At 48.8% G+C, this 14,752-nt stretch overlaps 2 long non-coding RNA genes across 2 annotated transcripts; both read left to right on the top strand.

The window, feature by feature from the left end:
- The first annotated feature begins 7,615 nt into the window (after positions 1 to 7,615).
- LOC308577320 lies at positions 7,616 to 8,724 on the top strand. Its single transcript, XR_014003583.1, has 2 exons — positions 7,616 to 8,385; positions 8,422 to 8,724. It is a non-coding gene; the product is annotated as an uncharacterized lncRNA (long non-coding RNA).
- Positions 8,725 to 11,852: 3,128 nt separating this feature from the next.
- LOC308581256 lies at positions 11,853 to 14,441 on the top strand. Its single transcript, XR_014004893.1, has 3 exons — positions 11,853 to 11,988; positions 12,967 to 13,080; positions 14,267 to 14,441. It is a non-coding gene; the product is annotated as an uncharacterized lncRNA (long non-coding RNA).
- Positions 14,442 to 14,752: the final 311 nt, after the last annotated feature.

Below are 14,752 nucleotides of genomic sequence, written 5' to 3'. Positions count from 1 at the left end.
ATAGATGTGATCATGTCTCCTTCGATTAAGGTGCCATGGTCTGATCACTACGCTCTGAAAGCCAGGATTGACTTTCCACCCCCACCCTGCTTAGGTGGCGAGCCAATTTGGGCTCGCCCGCAGAGGCTGATGGACCCTGAGAGATTCCGCCAAGCCTTGCGGGACCTTGCTCCCCCTGGCGACTCATTGACTGAGCTTGTTGAGGGCTGGAATGCCCAGCTCCTGGCAGCCATCGATGAGATCGCACCTAAGCGCCCTCTGCGACCCCACAGAAACCGGGCTCCCTGGTTTATCGAGGAGCTCCGGAAAATGAAGCGGGACCTCAGACGGCTAGAGCGAGTATGGTGGGGTGCCCGTGACGGAGCCTCAAGAACATCTTATAGGGCTTTTATGAAAACCTACGAGATGGCGGTGAAGGCCGCTAAGAAGTCATACTTCTCGGCCTCCATTGCATCCGCTAGCTCTCGCCCAGCGCAATTATTTAGTATAATCAGGTCTTTAACGTCCCTTGAGGGACAGCCAAATTTAAATAACAAATTGACACACGGCTGTGAGGCATTTGCGAGCTTTTTTGCGGAGAAGGTCTTGTCGCTCCGCCATGACCTCCCTGCCAATTTGGATACAATAAAGGAACTGGAGGCCCCTCGACTGTCCTCGGGTCCAGTATTGGACCACTTCGACCAGATATCCCCAGCCGATGTGGACAGACTCCTCCGAGCTGGAAAGCCTACCACCTGTCCTCTCGACCCGTGCCCGTCTTGGCTGATTAGAGCGTGTCCAGACGAGGTGCGGGCCCTCCTGGGGGATATCATCAATTTGTCCCTTGGCACGGGGACATTCCCAGGGGAACTGAAGGAGGCAGTGGTGCGCCCGCTCTTAAAGAAAACATCATTAGATCCTTTAGATCTATCCAATTACCGCCCGGTTTTGAATCTTCCGTTCCTGGGTAAGGTGATTGAGAGAGCGGTTGCTGAACAGCTTGGTGGGTTTCTGGATGAAACATTGGCTTTGGATCCATTCCAGTCCGGCTTCCGCGCTGGTCATGGGACCGAGACGGCTCTGGTCGCCCTAACAGATGACCTTCGTAGACAGCTGGATCGAGGCGGGTCGGGGCTGCTGATTCTTCTAGATCTATCAGCAGCTTTCGACATGGTCGATCACGAACTTCTGGACCACCGCCTTGCCGACGTGGGGATCCAGGGCACAGTCCTTCAATGGCTGCGCTCGTTTCTCTCTGGTCGGGGACAGAGGGTGGCGCTTGGGGGGGAATTGTCATCGCGCCACTCCTTGGTGTGTGGAGTACCTCAGGGTGCGATACTCTCCCCGATGCTTTTCAACATCTTTATGCGCCCCCTCGCCCAGCTTGTTCGGAGTTTTGGGCTGGGTTGTCATCAGTATGCCGATGACACCCAACTCTATCTGTTGATGGATGGCCATCCTGACTCGGCCCCAGACACACTGACCAGATGTTTGGAAGCTGTGGCTGGATGGTTACGTGGGAGCCGGTTGAAGCTAAATCCTTCGAAGACAGAGGTCCTGTGGCTGGGACGGGGCGATATGGGATTGGGGGGGCAACTCCCATCTCTCGCGGGGGCGCAATTATTGCCAGCACCGTCCGTTAAGAGTCTGGGTGTAATCTTCGACACCTCCCTTTCCATGGAGGCGCAGATTGCAGCTATAACAAAGGCGGCATTTTTCCATCTCCGCCAAGCTAAGCAGTTGGCTCCTTACCTCTCTCGCCCTGACCTAGCCACTGTGATCCACGCGACGGTCACCTCCAGACTGGATTATTGTAACTCGCTCTACGTGGGGCTGCCCTTGAGACTGACCCAGAAACTCCAGCGGGTGCAGAATGCTGCAGCGAGACTCCTTACGAGGTCTTCGCTGCGAGATCACATTCACCTGGTGCTATACCAGCTGCACTGGCTCCCGGTGGAGTACAGGATCAGGTTTAAGGTGCTGGTTTTAACCTTTAAAGCCCTATATGGCCTAGGACCCTCGTACCTGCGGGACCGCCTCTCCTGGTATGCCCCACAGAGAAACCTACGGTCTTCAAATAAAAACATCTTGAAGGTCCCAGGCCACAGAGAAGTTAGGCTGGCCTCAACTAGAGCCAGGGCTTTTTCGGCTGTGGCTCCGATCTGGTGGAACGCTCTGTCACAAGAGACCAGGGCCTTGCGGGACTTGACATCTTTCCGCAGGGCCTGCAAGACAGAGCTGTTCCACCAGGCCTTTGGCCAGGGCACAGCCTGACCCCCTCCCTCGGCAATCTTCGCAGAGCTCTGGCCCAATGGTTGCTAGTGGCTTGAATTAATTAATTTTTATAATGAATGATTTTAGAATGTTGTTTATGTTGTACTTTTGTACTGTTTTATTGTTGTTAGCCGCCCTGAGCCCGGCTTCGGCTGGGGAGGGCGGGATATAAATAAAATTTATTATTATTATTATTATTATTATTATTATTATTATTATTATTCCCTTCCGGGCAAACGTTTGAGGTAGGCCAGGCCAAACGTGGAAGGTCAACGAGTGCTAATTTTTACCTTTGTATGCTGGGCTCATTTCTACACATACCTGCGAACTGCTCTCTGTCCCCCAACTCAGGCAGGCAAAAAGCAGAATCAGAGTTCAAGGACTCATTCAAGGACCGGGGGGAAGCATTCAGGGAAGGGTGCAAAGCAAGCTGGGGTGTGTGGCCTGGGGACAGTGGATGTGGCTGAGGAAGGACTGTGGCCTGAGAGAGTCCCAAAGGCCAGAGATAGATAGATAGATAGATAGATAGATAGATAGATAGATGATAGATAGATAGATAGATAGATAGATAGATAGATAGATAGATAGATAGTGTAATAGGTATGAGTTACTCGTGCGTAAACTGGTGCCTATCTCGGTTAATTTGCCTTGTTAAACCTTTCTGACTGCACAGCCCTTTCTCATCGTGGCTGCCTCAGTCACTGGCAGAATCCGTCAGTGGGCGTTTCTTGAACCTCTTCCAACATAAAAGTTGTTTGACACCCAGTCTCCTCCTCCTCTCACTGCGCGGGAGTCTTCTGCGCAGGGAAGGCGTGGGTAGCGGAGGACCCGGGCTCTCCTCACTGATGTCCAGTGAAGAGTCCTGGAGCCCTCTCTCCAATTCCCCCATCTGCCCCCCTTTATCCCTGGTGTTGCGCTGATTGGCTTCCCCCTCTACTGAGCTGTTTCTCCCCCTGCTGCTGGGTCCTTCGCCAGCATCATCTGGGAGCCTCCCCTTAGCCTCTTGCTCCGATGTCAGTTCCCTGACAGATAGATAGATAGATAGATAGATAGATAGATAGATAGATAGAGAGAGAAACCAGCAGTGTACAGTATATTTACATAGGAACACAGGAAGCAGCCTTACAGTGAGTCAGAGTACTGGTCAACTCACTGGTCAACTGTCACAGACTGTTAGGTCACAGTGGATTGTTGGGTGGCACAAACTGAGTGGTCAGAGGGAGAAGAGGGAGCAGACTGGGAGGGAGGAGGTGTCAGAAGCTGAAGAAGAGGCAACAGGGCTTAGTGAGCAGGAAGACTCTGTGGTAGAGAGGAGTCCAGAATCAGAGGCAGAAGTGGCCAAGAGGCAGAGATGAGTCAGGCTGGTGAAGAAGCACTGAGGAGATCTACCCCTCCTGCTGTTGTGGTAGCGGCCCAAAGGGCCACAATAAATGTGATAATGTGTACCCCTGTAAATCCTTGAGTGTGCTTCTAATAGAGAATGGGCATAAATCTGACATCAGGAATCACAAGACAGAGAAACCATTAGGAGAACACTTCAATCTCCCCAGGACATTCTATACAAGATCTCAAAGTAGCTGTCTCATTACAAAAGAATTTCAGGAAAGAGAAGTTGCTGAATTGCAACTTATTACCAAACTTAAAACCATGGAGAGACCTGGTCTGAATAGAGACATTGGATTCTTACCTTATTATACATAATAAAGCTACGGTATTTTTAGCCATCTCACACCTTGCTCTCCAGGCCCGAGGTTCCCTTCTTCTCTGCTAATGGAAAATGCAGAAGGATGTTTCCAAATACTGTCCTTTAGCTTTACCTTGGAGCACCTTCAATGAGACAGCTACTCAAATAATAATAATAATAATAATAATAATAATAATAATAATAATAATAATAATAATAATAATAATAATTTATTATTTATACCCTGCCCATTTGGCTGGGTTTCCCCAGCCGCTCTGGGCGGCTCCCAACAGAATATTAAAAACACAATAAAAGTTTAAACATTAAAAACTTCCCTAAACAGGGCTGCCTTCAGATGTCTTCTAAAAGTCAGATAGTTGTCTATTTCCTTGACATCTGATGGGAGGGTGTTCCACAGGGCGGGCGCCACTACCAAGAAGGCCCTCTGTTTGGTTCCCTGTAACCTCACTTCTCGCAGCGATGGAACCGCCAGAAGGCCCTCGGAGCTGGACCTCAGTGTCCGGGCTGAACAATGGGGGTGGAGACTTGCTCTAAGGGCCCATTCACAGCAGAAGACCTTGATCCTTTCTCCAGGATGCTGCGTGTCTTATTTACCCTGCAGACCTTGTTTGTTGGAAAGCCTGTTTATCCAGGTCAAATGGAGGGCAAAGGTTGGAGAGATAAAATCGAGATATGGAAATATGGAAACATCGATGAAAGGCAGGACTGAGATCTGGGCATGCTTTGAGGTTCAGACTGTGGGAAGTCGTAAAATCAAAATTACAATTTGGAAGGCAATTTTATCTTTTTATTTTAGTTTTTTATTTTTATTGGATTATGATTTGATATGTTAATTGGATGTTTTTTATTGGAAAATCAATAAACGCTCTAACAAAAAAAAAATAATGGGAGTGCAAAGGAACCAACAAGGGGGGTGATAGGTACCTTTTCATTTCTAGAAAAGCTTGACTCATACATTTAAGTGTCCTTTAATTAATTTTTTTAATTGTCCTTGTGCAGTGATCTGAACGAGGATGGCTACATTTGATGGAATCCCAACCTGTCTCTCAGCAGACCTCTTTTTCAGGAACATGCTGTTGGCCAAGACCAAGGAAGAACCCAACAGCAAAATGTTCTCCTGCTTCAGCTGCGCCCTGGAGAACCTCCAGAGGGAGCCACCGTGTGTGAGAAGCAATGCCCATCTCACTGTTTCTGATGGGCGCACTCTGATGGAGTTCACCTCGGGCGACGGGTCGGTCGCAGTCACCGTCTTCCACAATCAAGGCAAAGTGCACTACAATGTCTTGGTACCCAACTGGGACCTCTACTTTGCTCGTCTCTGCTCTAATCCGCAGCCTCTCAGCCTTAGCAATATCCTTAGCATCCGTGGTCATCTACATAACTGGGGTTCCTTTAGGAAAGGGTTTTCTCCTTTGGCCTGCTTTGACCTAGCAGTGGAAAAATTCTGCATGGAACCCGATACCATCCGGAAGGATGCTGAGATGTTGGTGGAATGTGGTGGGCGGGTGGTGAGGTTTGTCTCCGGCCAGGAAACCTATAAGATTTCGGTCTTCTTTAAACAAGGCGAGGCCAAATATGAAGTCCACGTAGACAACTGGGATGTGGTCATGGAGCGTTTGCAGACTGGGGTGGAGGCGCTAAGCTTGGAGAACTTGTTGCGTGTGAAGAACAGGCTGAAACTCCAGAAATGGCGGGAGCTAAGGTCTTGCCTGGATGAGGCCGTTAGTCGGTTCTCCCAGGAACCCCGTTGCGTTCAGGATAATGCCAAAATGTTGATTACGACCAGTAATGAGAAAGTTGTGCTGATCTCTGGGAAAGGGGAGAACCTCATCACAGTGACATATGGGTATGGAAGGGTTGACTACAAGTTGGTAGAACGAGGCTGGTGGGAGGTGGCTGCCAGGGTCCTCCAAAAGAAAGAGACACATACAACAGAATGTATTTGAAAGACCGGCTCCACCAAACGCTTCCTAAAAATAAAAATATGGAAGGCAGCATCAAGGTGGTAAGCTGTGCCACTGACTTGGGTGTATTTGTTAGCATGAATGTGGAAAAACTGCAGGCATATCACTATACAGTCGTACCTTGGTTTTCAAACGCCTTGGGAGTCAAACGTTTTGGCTCCCGAACGATCGAAAACTAGAAGTGATTATTCCGGTTTTCGAAAGTTCTTTGGAACCTGAACGTCTGACGTGACTTCCGCGGCTTCCGATTGGCTGCAGGAGCTTTCTGCAGCCAATCGGAAGCTACACTTTGGTTTCCGAATGTTTTGGAAGTCAAACGGGCTTCTGGAATGGATTCCGTTCGACTTCCAAGGTACCACTGTATATATAAGGCAGAGTTCCTCCAAGACCAGAAAGTGGGGAAGTTGGGCTGCCCTCATGGTCTCCAATCTCTCATAGGCCCTTGTGACGGGCAGGTGGAGCCACCCACCTGTCACTTACCCAATGCCATTATGATATCACGTGGCAACTTCAAAGGGGCTCACTGAAAGTGATGGGGAATGCGGATGGGGAACTCCCTACTGTGGCCAATCGCAGTGGGGCTTGCTGGCAGTGCCGATCAGCTGATCAGTGCCATCAGCGAGCCCCGCCTTCAAAGGAACATTCAAGATCTTGTTTCCAGCACTCATTTGTTCATTCGTAGCGGTGTCTGAGCACGCACACACAAAGCACGCACGCACAAGCCTCTTGTCAAGAGTACTTCCCAGCCAAAGGAACACATACGGCAGTTGTCGTTTATTGTGAACACAGTCACTTCTGCATCCCTGTAAACCTGCACACAGCAATCTAGTGTCAAGGCAGCTCTTCCCAGGTCTGTGCTCTATGGAGCGGTTGCAGCAACAGGGGACCACTCCCCTTCCATCAGTTTATGTGCCTACATGCAGCTGGAGACTGTGCCTGCGTGGCAACGTCTGTGGGATGTAACATGTAGCAGTCAAGTACAACATTTCCCTGTTTGCCCAGAGTAGACACACAGGGGGATGTTCCTCCATCCAGGAGGACTTCCTGTCACACCTGTCTGGAGCATCCTGCCCCTGTGTATGACCCCAGGAGACCCCATAAAAGGCTGGTCACTCAGCCACCTTCCCTTCTTCTTGACTTTCTTTCTCTTGATGCTGTTCCCTGGATGTCTTTTGCTGTGTGCTGGCTCTCAGCTAGCAGCACATGGGCTCAAACCCCATATGGGATGAACCCACACTCTCTTCTGTAACTGCAAGCTAAAGCCTGTCTTCAGGGCTCATACTGTGAACTGGGTGTAAGTAATCCTTATCATTCCTTATAAAGAAGACTGTTGTGTCTTTATTCTTTTTAGGAGGGGACAAAGGGGATTTACCAGGAATAACCCATTCTGGACAAGCCAGACTGGATTGCTTAACACAAGAGATTCAAATGAATCTACCAACTAGCTACCTGTGATGTACAGGGAATGTGCTCTGCTACTAACTCACTAGTAGCAATATATCCTCTCCTACTATCCACAACAATTGGGATGCTGTGGTGCTGTGGGTTAAACCACAGAGCCTAGGACTTGCTGATCAGAAGGTCAGCAGTTTGAATCCTGGTGACGGGATGAGCTCCTGTTGCTTGGTCCCTGCTCCTGCCAACCTAACAGTTCGAAAGCACATCTAAGTGCAAGTAGATAAATAGGTACCACTCCGGCGGGAAGGTAAACAGCGTTTCCGTGCGCTGCTCTGGTTCGCCAGATGCGGCTTAGTCATGCTGGCCACATGACCGGAAGCTGTACGCCGGCTCCCTCGGCCAATAAAGCGAGATGAGCACTGCAACCCCAGGTCACGACTGGACCTAATGGTCAGGGGTCCCTTTACCTTTACCTTTACTAGCTCACTAGTAGCAATATATCCTCTCCTACTATCCACAACATTCCCACAACGTCCCCTTTCAACCCCCTCTTGGTTCTGGGACACAGTGGCTCAGGAGAGGGAGTGGGAGGCACCTGGCCCTCCACTTGCCCGACCTGCTTCTTCCTCCTCTTCCTCAGACCCATTCTGTGCTCCGCCTTCCATCTCTGAAGTTTCTCCTGTCTCCGACTCTTGCCTCCTGGATGGTACACTTCTCCACAAATCACCAACCCTCTCTTCCAAGTCAGAGTCCCGCCCCCTTCCCCCAGTGGACAGTCATCAGCATCCTGTCAGTCCCTTACGCCTCTCAATTCCCCATCCAGGAAAGCAACAAGCCTTGACTGACTTCAAGGGCACATTCCAGCAAGGTAGAAGCATGCAGAGAGTTTGCAATGGAAGGTTGGTAAGGCACTAGGCCTGGGAAGAGAAGGGCTGGCTGGGCAGTGGGTGTGACCTGACGAGAGTCCCAAGGGCCAGTTAAAGACGTCTGGGGTCCATATTTCACCCCCAGACCTGTGGCTCTCAATCCATTGTCTACTCTTGGGCAGCTGGTTGTTTGCTATATGTAATTCACTATGGCTATTTTTTTTCCTCCTGTGAGAAAGCGTTCGGGAATTTAATTCCCCCTGCCTGCCATGGGAAAGTAGTTCAAATTAGTGCTGTTTGTGGAACCTGATCTTTGCAAATCCTGATGTGAATTGCTCGGGGGCATACGCACCCCCTGGACCAAAATGTGTATAGGAGCCTGATTATCTGTATCCAATTTCACTTTCCAAATCTCCAGATGCTGTTTCTTGGATCAAAAATTGTATTCAATACGATTTAGAAAGGCATAAATTGAAAGGCGCATGCATTTTCTAGGAAATGCATATTTCAATACTGATTAAATACAAATTTCTGAGGATTGTGCTGGTTGATTCTTTATTTCCTTGCCTTTGTATCCCACTTTTCTTCCGCCATTGAACCCAATTACTAAGCAGACTCAGATTGACCCAACTTTCAAACCGTACCCTGGTATTAAAAATAGATAGATAGATAGACAGAACGATAGATTAGATAGATAGATAGATTGTTGTTGCTTAGTCGTTTAGTCATGCCCGACTCTTCGTGACCCCATAGACCAGAGCATGCCAGGCACTCCTGTCTTCCACTGCCTCCCGCAGTTTGGTCAAACTCATGCTGGTAGCTTCGAAAACACTGCCCAACCATCTCGTCCTCTGTCGTCCCCTTCTCCTTGTGCCCTCCATCTTTCCCAACATCAGGGTCTTTTCCAGGGAGTCTTCTCTTCTCATGAGGTGGCCAAAGTATTGGATAGATGGATGGATAGATAGATAGATGGATAGATAGATAGATGATAGATAGATAGATAGATAGATAGATAGATAGATAGATAGATAGATAGATAGATTCATGCTGTGGACTTATCGGTGAACACATGCAAAAGTTCAGATCTACTAAAATTTTGCATCCTCTGACACTGTTTGGCTAGACTATATGCCAATATTTCCTCCCCAAAGAAAACATTTACCAAACCTTTGTCCTGTGTACATCGCTGGCTGTCCCCAGAGGCTTGGAGCGTGGAACGCAGTAAGTAAGCAAAAGAGCTCCCAATCTGTCTAGGATTCTGCAGCCCTGATTCATTCTTAATGTTTGCTTGGAAGACTGTTTACATTATTGAGGATGAATCAGATTCTTCTCCTTGGGGGTCTCCACGCTGCTCTTCTGCTCTCCTGGCAAATGAAAATGTCTGTGAGAGCATGTGCATAAGTGTTCAGGGGACTACAGAAAGAACAGGCTACAGTTCCTCACGAGAAACAGTTGAGGGAGTTGTGTATCATTACAGGTTTGCAGGTGCTGAACACCTGGGCTCTGTAAAAGTTATAATTTAATTGGAACTTGTGTGTTAGGAACATCAGAGCCATGTATGTATTTGACCTGCCGTTTCCAATCCCTCTGCAATTTGCATGTGATAAGCGCTAATCAAAGCTGGTGCTAAGAAACTTGGACTAATTTCATTGGAGGTGTTAGCCTGGGGTTATGGGTTGTTAACACAACCAGAGCGTCAGAGGTCTGGGAAAATCCAGGTGTTGGGCAGCCCATGATGGTAGTGTAGATTTTGCCGGATGTAATTAAAAATAGTTCAAAAATTCAGAGCTCAAGAACTTTGGGCCCCTGTCCCTCCCAAAGCTGAACAATTTTGGTCAAAAAAAGAAGCCCTCCCAAAAATGCTGAACAACTTTGGTGAGGAGGAGAAGAAGAAGAAGAAGAAGAAGAAGAAGAAGAAGAAGAAGAAGAAGAAGAAGAAGAAGAAGAAGAAGAAGAAGCAGCAGCAGCAGCTCAATAACTTTGCAAAAACAAAACTCAACAATCTTTGTGTCTGGATTTTCGCGTTTTGAAATATGGCAACCCTAGTCAAAAGGAGCAGGGTCTCTCTCTGCCTGGGCTTTAGAATCGAGAGGGAGAATATAATGTGGACAGAAGTTTAGTGCAGAGTGTCAGAAGTTAAGCAACAGAGTTAGGAAGTGGTGGCTTGGAGAGAGGAGGAGAGAGCAACGTCTGAGAATCCCAACAGGCAGGGTCTGTTTAGGTCCATGGCTGCTGTGGCTATAGGAGAAGCCAGAAACTCTTGGGGTATGAATGCTGAGGACCCTTCTGTAGACTCAGGCTGTATATATGTGTAAACAAACAAACCATATATCATAAAGACACCACAGTCTCTGCTATGCCTCATTTCCCCAAGGAAACAGAGACCCTGGTGTGTAAAGCGGGGCTGCAAAGCATGTTCTCCTTCATAGAGAGCATGTGTTGCAGTGGGGTCTGAACAGGCCACCCCTCTGTTGCTGGGCGGGTTAGTATGGATGGCCATCTGTAGTGATTGGGCAGTTGGGTTACTGGGCAAATTTTGGTGTTGCCATTTAGGGGGATGGACCAAAGGTTATAAAATCAAGTCACACAGCACTGATTGGGCTCTTTTGCTGCGTGCATCGGATCACCCGCCCACCCTCCCTAATCTAGGGCTATTGCGTTGACCTTGCTATGCCTGTCATGGGGTCGTCTGCTTTGGGGGCAGGGACCTGGTAGGAATTTTGTCCATCTGGCTGATTGGCTGGTGCCATTTGGTTTTGCCTACTGCGTAGTAAATCGTCACAACTTGTAAGGTTACAGTTAGGCATTGGTTAAAAAATTGGTTGGTGGAGGGGTAAGGATTGGCGGTGCCTGCCCCTCCAATGCTGCTGCTGCAAGGGAATTCCATTAAAGGAATCCAGGGGCTTGCCATTCTTTCATTCATACCCCTGAATGGGGAGCATGTGGGGGCGGGGGCGGGATGAGGGTCTGGTGCCCAGCTCCATGCTCTCCCCAATATTGTTTTCCCTCACTGACTTTCGCTGGAATCCGGAAGTCAGTTCTGTCCCTGGGTGTGGGGACAGATAGTCATAACCATTGCCTAAGCAACCACTCACATTTATGTATTTTAATAAAGTTGTGGCCAAAATTATGCCAAAAGCCTTAAACAAAAATTATGTGCGAATTGTGAATTATTTAGGGATAGCTTGGGGGACCTTGACACACAACTCCTGGAATCTTGTACTGCTGTGGAGACTGGAGAATCAAGGAATCATACAATTGTAGAGTTGGAAGGGACCCTGACAGTCATAGTTCAGCCCCCTGCGATGCAGGAGGAGGTGCGTAAAATCTTGTTTCGCCTGGAGAAGAGACGACTGAGAGCTGATATGATATCTGAAGGGCTGTCTCATGGGAGATGGAGCTTGTTTTCTGCTGCTCCAGAGAGTAGGATTGAGATAGATGGATACACATTTTGCAGATTAATGCAGATACAGGACAGAATGGACTTACGCCAAGTTGATACAGGTGGAAACTTTGCCCCCGACTTCGTCCAGACCTGTTAACTGGCACCGTATAGCAACAGCGTCTGCCAGCATTTCTGCCCAAAAGAAAACATTTGCACAGCACACCTTTGCCCCGGACCTCACTGGCTGCTTCCAGAGGCTCAGAGGGCACAAACTGGTAAGCCAAAGAACTCCAGAACTTCCTAATATTCCACGGCTCCATTTTCATTCTTGATATTCACTTGGGAGGCTGTGTACATTACTCAGGATGAATCAGATTCTCCTCCTTGGAGCCTCTATGTTGCTCTTCTGCTCTCCTGGTGAGTGTGAGTGTGTGTGTGAGAGAGAGAGGGAGGGAGGGAGGGAGGGAGAGAGGGAGGAAGGGGGCAGAGGTCTACAGAGAAAATAAGCAGAGGTATGCATGAGTTTCCAAGTGCTTTGTGAGCCTTTTCCCCTTGAAGGTGCAGAACTGGAAAAAATTCTGTACCTACGTATGTATTATATATTCTGACCTACACCTCTGGAAAAAGTGACCTGCTTTGCTCTTAGAGCAGCCATTTCAAGGATAAAAAATTGTGGGGATGCTAAGGGAAGCAAACACTTGTCTGACAGGCTGTCTCATCATAATAATTACCTAAACTGTGCAACAGATTTCATTCTGCTTTATGTGTTCTTATCTTTCATAATGGCTGTTAGCCAAACAAACACATACTCTTTGTATTTGTATGCCCCGTAAATGGAACGGATGGGGTTCAGTGCATGAACAAATTCATTCCATGGAGAGACTCCTGCTCACAGAACAGGTTTTCCCCTTCCTCTCCTCTCCCTTGCAGGCCCCTGTGCCGCTGGCTCTCCTCTGCCTTGGGGTGTCCTCCAAGCATCCAGGGCAGACTTGGGACTATGTGGCAGCAGGTGCCACGGAGGGCAAGGAAAGGGAAGCCTTGTTGTGTGAGTCAAAGTCCACTCCACTTGTGTGCAGCACTGTATCTGCAACTGCCACTTCCATTTTGGTGACCCAGAAATACCAGCTTCAGGCAGAAGGTGGTGCTTGTTTCTTAAGCATCCCTGGTTACGAGAATCCATCCTTAAGGTTCCCAAAGGGTGGGGAACCATGAACGCATCCCAATTTTCAGAGAGGGCGGAGGGCAGACGGTTCCTTGGCTTACGGCGCTCAGAGCCTCGCACGGCTGCTCCCAGATTATCCCCGTCCACCCCTTCTCCTGTTTTTCACCCTCGCTCCCGCACGAGAAAGGACCATCTCCAAGCCTTCACTTTCGACAACTTCTTTTCAACCTCAGCCCAAGGCCTCGTGTGTAAGCTCTGTCAATCCGGAAATGGCAAGGCCTGCTATTCGACAGAAGAAACGTGCAAGACTCGCTTCGGAAAGTGTTTCACGTACACCAGCTACCTTGGTAAGACCTGGCGATGGGCCGCAGCTCAGCGGTAAAGTGCCCTGTTTCCAGCATCCCCAGACAGGGGTGGGAACGGACTCAGCCAGGAATCCCAGAGGGTCCCTGCTAGTCAGGGTAAGTGGCCCTGAGGCGGGTAGGCCCACAGACTCTGCCTAAGGCAGCTTCTTAAAGCTGTGGATTCAAACCAGAAGCTGCTGTAACCCAGTCAGATTGTTGGGTGATGGTGGTTTACAAATAATTAAAGGGCCTGGACGCGGGTGGCACTGTGGTCTAAACCACCGAGCCTCTTGGGATTGCCGATCAGGTCAATGGTTCGAATCCCCACGACGGGGTGAGCTCCTGTAGCTGTCCTAGCTCCTGCCAACCAAGCAGTTTGAAAGCACACCAGTGCAAGTAGATAAATAGGTACCGCTGCAGTGGGAAGGTAAATGGCATTTCCGTGCAGTGGCGTAGCGTGGGTTGTCAGCACTCGGGGCAAGGCAAGTAATTTGCGCCCCCTAACCCGTGGATTTGCGTCCCCTAACCCTAACCCCCAGATGTTGCGCCCGGTGTGGCCGGCCCCCCCCTGCACCCCCCACACTACGCCACTGTTTCCGTGCGCTATGGTTTCTGTCACGGTGTTCCGTTATGCCAGTAGCGGTTTAGTCATGCTGGCCACATGACCCAGAACCTGTCTGTGGACAAATGCCGGCTCCCTTGGCCTGAAAGCGAGATGAGTGCTGCAACCCTATAGTCTCCTTTGTCTGGACTTAACAGTCCAGAGGTCCTTTACAAGTAGTAGAATTATTATTATTATTTCAGTGGTACCTCCACTTATGTTCCCCTCTACTTACGTACCCTGTGGGATACGTACACGGCAAACCCGGAAGTATTTTTCCGGGTTTCGCTGCGTGCGCATGCGCAAAAGTGCTCTATGCGCCGTGCGCATGCGCAGAAGCAGCACCTCTGGTTGTGAGTTCCTTGGGATGCGACTGGAGCTCCGGAACGGATCCCGTTCGTAACTGGAGGTACCACTGTATTATGATGATGATGATGATGCCTGGGTGTATCCATAAAAAGAAAAGGAAATGGAAGGTGGCCTTCCGGATTATGTCATCCTGGTTCATGGAATTGTATGTTGGCCTTCAGCTGACCATGACGTCATTCGTTTTTCTCCTTGGTCATATTATTGTCTTTCCCCTCACAGATGATGAGCTCTATTTCATGAGTTATGGCTGTGTGAGTGATGAATATTGGGAATACTGCAACACAGTTCAAAAGGATGGAAAATACACACACATTGATTCTTGTTGTGACACTGACAAGTGTAATGGGAAAGCCCTACCTCTGCCTCGTGGTGGAAATTAAACTGTGGAAAGGATTGCCAATGGCTGCAGTTGTCTTTACTCCACCCACCCCGCTGTGTGTCTCCTGGAAAAAATATGATTCTTTGCTCTTACATACCCAATGCCATTGTCTGACTCACACATTGCTACCTTTGGTCTACAGAATACCATTCTCCTTCCCACACATACATACCATCATATATATATTTATCACTATTATATATTTTGGAAAGCAGTTTGCCAATCTGTCCGTCTGCTGCCTATAGGTTCAGCCACCTCTAGAGATATTGTTATCAAACTTGGCGTGAGGTTTCCTGAGGTGAGGGGTGGTGTTTGCAATAGCTGTT

The sequence above is a fragment of the Podarcis bocagei genome, assembly GCF_964188305.1.
Source record: "Podarcis bocagei genome assembly, chromosome: 2".
NCBI lineage: Eukaryota > Metazoa > Chordata > Lepidosauria > Squamata > Lacertidae > Podarcis > Podarcis bocagei.
Note: the sequence above shows the minus strand (reverse complement) of the source record. Positions and strands in the feature narration are given on the sequence as shown.